Consider the following 5877-nt stretch of genomic DNA (forward strand, 5'->3'; position numbering starts at 1 on the left):
CAATTCCACAAAATTGAAACAGATAGTGCGCTACCAAATTCCTTCTATGAAGCAAAAATTACTCTTATACCAAAACCACACAAAAGACCAAGAAGGAGAATTTCAGACCAATTTCCCTTATGGATATCAACGTAAAAATATTCAATAAAATTCTGGCAAACCAAATCCAAGAGCACATCAAAACAATCATCCATCATGATCAAGTAGACTTCGTCCCAGACATGCAGGGATGGTTTAATATATGGAAAACCATCCAAGTAATCCACTACATAAAGAAACTGAAAGATAAAAACCACATGAACATTTCATTAGATGCCTAGAAAGGATGTGACAAAATTCAACACCCCACAATGCTCCCGGGCGTGCTGCCGCCGTCGCTGCCGCCTCCCCTACCGCTAGTGGAAGAAGATGGCGGAAGGCGGAGCGGCGGACCTGGACACCCAGCGTTCTGACATCGCGACGCTGCTCAAAACCTCGCTCCGGAAAGGGGACACCTGGTATCTAGTAGATAGTCGGTAGTTCAAACAGTGGAAAAAATATGTTGGCTTCGACAGTTGGGACAAATACCAGATGGGAGATCAAAATGTCTATCCTGGACCCATCGATAACTCTGGACTTCTCAAAGATGGCGATGCTCAGTCACTTAAGGAACACTTTATCGACGAGTTGGATTACATACTGTTGCCGACTGAGGGCTGGAATAAACTTGTCAGCTGGTACACGCTGATGGAAGGCCAAGAGCCAATAGCAAGAAAGGTGGTAGAACAGGGCATGTTTGTAAAGCACTGTAAAGTGGAAGTCTACCTCACAGAACTGAAGCTCTGCGAGAATGGGAATATGAACAATGTTGTAACTCAGAGATTTAGCAAAGCTGACACAATAGACACAATTGAAAAGGAAATAAGAAAGATCTTCAATATTCCAGATGAAAAGGAGGCCAGACTGTGGAACAAGTCTCTGAGTAACACTTTTGAGCCACTGAATAAGCCAGACAGCACCATCCAGGATGCCGGCCTATACCAAGGACAGGTGTTAGTGATAGAACAAAAAAATGAAGACGGAACGTGGCCCAGGGGTCCCTCTGCTCCTAAGTAAGTGCTCCTCCTCCTCCTTGTGGTCTATTGCATGATGCTGCGTCTCCTTCAAATGCCGAAGTCCACAGTGGAGCAAAGCTGACAGAATTGCAAGAACACATGTGTTCTTCATCTTTTCTAGTTCACTCTTGGAGACATCTCCTAAGTTTATACTTACACTTTGATTGATGTGTTACAGATTTCAAGCCTTCAACGTCAAATCACTTTTAGAATAAGTCACAGTGTAAATAAATGTTGCACTGTCTAATATAGTCAGATCCTGAAGCAGTTTATGTTTTCTTGATTTTTTTGTGATTTATATCTGTTTTTTAAATGCTTCTTTATGAAAGGCAGTCTGGGGGCGAGAGTAGTAATTTTATTATACAAATGTTTTAGAGTTTAAGTGAATAAGTAGAGATAGTATCTGGAATACTGGGTGCTTTGAATGGTAAACAGAGTTGAAAATGTTTTCAAAATGATAAGATTTACATTATGAAAAACAATCCTATTTATATTTCAATACATAAACTTCAGATCTCTGAGAAGTAATCCATGTGTCTATAGTTGTACTATTTCTGTAGTGTAAAGAGAGCATCTACATTCAGACTGAGGTTCCTTCTGCAACTACTGTGCTAAGGAAGATGAACGAGATCTATGGACAGCTTCATAGCCATTCAACCTTACCTTCTGCTAGATAACTAACTGGAGGGTCGTTTAATTGTCTACAGCCCTGAATTTCAGATTCTCTGGTGAGGGATTGTAGATCTGAATTTTGAAAAATTTTAATGACTTGTAATTAAATTAGTAATTTATTATGTGCTGACATAGCAAATCTATAAAACAGAACAGCCTTGCTACTTGACTGCAAGTTTTCTTCTAAAGGAAATGCACCTTCAGGAAGAGGTTTTATCCTTTTTATATTAGGTAAAGTTTTGTTGTTATTGTTTAAATTTCTTGTGAGTTTGTTCTTAAATATATTAATTGTTTAGAGATGTATATTGAACCCTGCTTAGATGAATAAAATACATGGATAAAATTTCGAATAAAAGTAGAAATTTTAATAGGAAGAATTAAAAGCCTGTGAGTTGAATCATAGATATCTTAACAAGTAGAAATTTGGAAATTATAGACTTTTATAAATATTCATTTTAGTGCTTAATCAAAATCGTAATTGTTTTTCTCACTTATGTTTGTATTGTTATATTTTTACTGAATCTTGAAACAATTTTAAATAATAAAATTTGCTTATGCTCCGATATGAGCACTAAAGTTTGGAAAAAAAAATTCAACACCCCTTCATGATAAAAAGTCCTGGAAAGAATTGGAATTCAAGGCCCATACCTAAACATAGTAAAAGCCATATACAGCAAACCAGTAGCTACGATTAAACTAAATGGAAAGAAACCTGAAGCAATCCCACTAATATCAGAGACTAGACAAGGCTGCCCACTCTCTCCCTACTTATTCAATATAGTTCTTGAAGTTCTAGCCAGAGCAATCAAACAACAAAAGGAGATCAAAGGGAAACAGAATGGAAAAGAAGAAATCAAAATATCACTATTTGCAGATAATATGATAATAGATTTACATGATCCCAGAAGTTCCACCAGAGAACTACTAAGTCTGATAAACACCTGCAGCAAAGTGCTGGGTATAAAATTAACTCAAATAAATCAGTAGCCTTCCTCTACACAAAAGAGAAACAAGCCGAGAAAGAAATTAAGGAAAGACACACTTCATAATAGTACCAAATCATATAAAATACATCGGTGTGACTTTAACCAAGCAAGTGAAAGATCTGTATGATAAGAACTTCAAGCCTCTGAAGAAAGAAATTGAAGAAGACCTCAGAAGATGGAAAGATCTCCCATGCTCATGGATTGACAAGATAGTAAAATGGCCATTTTACCAAAAGCAATCTACAGATTCAATGCAATCCCCATTAAAATACCAATCCAGTTCTTCAGAGAGTTAGACATAAAATTTGCAAATTCATCTGGAATAATAAAAAGCCCAGAATACCTAAAACTATCCTCAACAATAAAAGGACTTCAGGGGGAAATCACTATTCCTAAACTCAAGCAGTATTACAGAGCAATAGTGATAAAAACTGCATGGTATTGGTACAGATTCAGACAGATAGACCAGTGGAATAGAATTGAAGACCCAGAAATGAACCCACAAACCTATGGTCACTTGATTTTTGACAAAGGAGCTAAAACCATCCAAAGGAAAAAAGATAGCATTTTCAGCAAATGGTGCTGGTTCAACTGGAGGTCAGCATGGAGAAGAATGCAAATCAATCCATGCTTATCACCCTGTACAAAGCTTAAGTCCAAGTGGATTAAGGACTTCCACATCAAACCAGATACACTCAAACTAATAGAAGAAAAAGTGGAAAAAAATCACAAACACATGGGCACTGGAGAAAATTTCCGGAACAAAACACCAACGGCTTATGTTCTAAGATCAAGAATCGACAAATGGGATCTCAAAACTGCAAAGCTTCTGTAAGGCAAAGGACACTGTTGTTAGGACAAAATGGCAACCAACAAATTGGGAAAAGATCTTTACCAATCCTACAACTGATAGAGGGCTTATATCCAAAATATACAAAGAACTTAAGAAGTTAGACTGCAGGGAGACAAATAACCTTATTAAAAATGGGGTTCAGAGCTAAACAAAGAATTCACAGCTGAGGAATACCGAATGGCTGAGAAACACCTAAATAAATGTTCAACATATTTGGGAATATTGGGAAATGCAAATCAAAACAACCCTGAGATTTCACCTCACACCAGTGAGAATGGCTAAGATCAAAATCTCAGGTGACAGCATATGATGGCTAGGATGTGGAGAAAGAGGAACCCTCCTCCATTGTTGGTGGGATTGCAGACTGGTACAATCATTCTGGAAATCAGTCTGGAGGTTCCTCAGAAGATTGGACATTGAACTACCTGAGGACCCAGCTATACCTCCCTTGGGCATATACCCAAAAGATGCTCCAGCATATAACAAAGACACATGCTCCACTATGTTCACAGCAGCCTTATTTGTAATAGCCAGAAACTGGAAAGAACCCACATTCCCTTCAACAGAGGAATGGATACAGAAAATGTGGTAGATCTACACAATGGATTATTACTCAGCTATCAAAAACAATGACTTTATGAAATTCATAGGCAAATGAATGGAACTGGAAAATATCATCTTGAGTGAGGTAACCCAATCACAGAAAAACACACATTGTATGCACTCATTGATAAGTGGATATTAGCCCAAATGCTCAAATTACCCTAGATGCCTAGAACAAATGAAACTCAAGATGGATGATCAAAATGTGGATGCTTCACTCCTTCTTTAAAAGGGGAACAAGAATACCCTTGGGAGGGAATAGGGAGGCAAAGCTTAGAACAGAAGAAGAAGGAACACCCATTCAGAGCCTGTCCCACATGGGGCCCATATGTATACAGCCACCAAAACTAGGTAAGATTGATGAAGCTAGAAAATGCATGCTGAAAGGGACTGGATATAGAGAGATACATCCAGAGCATGTCCAGTACAGAGGTCAATGCTAGCATTAAACCACCGAACTGAGACTAGAACCCCCTTGAGGTGAATTAGAGGACGTATTGAAAGAGTTGAAGGAGCTTGCAACCCCATAAAAACAACAATGCCAACCAACCAGAGCTTCCAGGGACTAAACCATTACCGAAAGACTATACATGGACTGAGCCAGGGCTCCAACTGCATATGTAGCAGAGAATAGCCTTGTTGGGGCACCAGGGGAAGAGGAAGCCCTTGTTCCTGCCAAGGTTGGACCCCCACCCTCGTGCCGAGGAATATTGAGGGAGGCAATAAAGGGAATGTATAGGGGAAATACCCATATGGACGAGGGGTAGGGGAGGGAATGGGGGCTTATGGACAGGAAACCAGGAAGGTTTTGAAATATAAATAAAGAAAAATATATAATAAAAAATTAAAAATAAAAAACCTGTGGTATATTATGATGTAACAATGGAGCACTGTGACATATCATCATGGCTTTGTGATGTAACAGTAGAACATTGTGAAGAAACAATGGGGCTTTGTGATGTAACGATGGATCACTGTGACAATTTAGATTTGTGACATAACAACGTAGCTTTGTGAAGTAATGTTGAAGCTTTGTGATGTAAGGATGAAGCTTTGAGATGTATCAATGGTGAAATGTGATGTAACATGGTGCAATGTTATGTAACAATTGAGCAATATAATATAGCGATGGAGTACTGTGGTGTAACAATGGAGCATTGACTCAATGATGCATTGTGATGACCCAGTAGTGCATTGTAATATATCAATGGAGCATTCGATGTCGTAAAATAAGTAAGTAAGTAAGTAAATAAATAAATAAATAAATAAATAAATCTAAATCTTGCTTTTCTGGAGAGTTTGGATATCCAGTATTTGCTTTGGTGGGAGAGTGGGCTCTGATGATGCCGAGTAGTCTTGGTTTTTGCTGCTTAGGTTCCTGTGCTTGCCTCTTGCCATCAGGTTGTCTCTGGTGTTAGCTTATCTTGCTGTTTCTGACAGTGGCTTGACCCTTCTGTACTTTTGTGTGTCGGTACTCCTGTAGACCTGTTTTCCTGTTTTCTCTCAGCCAGTTCTGTTAACAGAGTCCTCTGTTCTCAGGTAAGTCGGCACTCCTGGTGGCTGTCTTTCAGCTCTCAGCGCAGGTAGGAATTGGAAGGATCCTGGTCCTGACCGCTCCTAGGTCTCTGCTCCCAAGGGGCACAGATGGCAATAGGCGATTCCCTCTTGG

General features: G+C 39.0%; 1 pseudogene; it reads left to right on the forward strand.

Moving 5' to 3' along the window:
• Positions 1–397: 397 nt before the first annotated feature.
• Usp15-ps1 (ubiquitin specific peptidase 15, pseudogene 1) lies at positions 398–1149 on the forward strand (annotated as a pseudogene).
• Positions 1150–5877: the final 4728 nt, after the last annotated feature.

The sequence above is a fragment of the Rattus norvegicus genome, chromosome 7, assembly GCF_021556685.1.
Source record: "Rattus norvegicus strain SHRSP/BbbUtx chromosome 7, alternate assembly SHRSP_T2T, whole genome shotgun sequence".
In the NCBI taxonomy this organism is placed as follows: domain Eukaryota; kingdom Metazoa; phylum Chordata; class Mammalia; order Rodentia; family Muridae; genus Rattus; species Rattus norvegicus.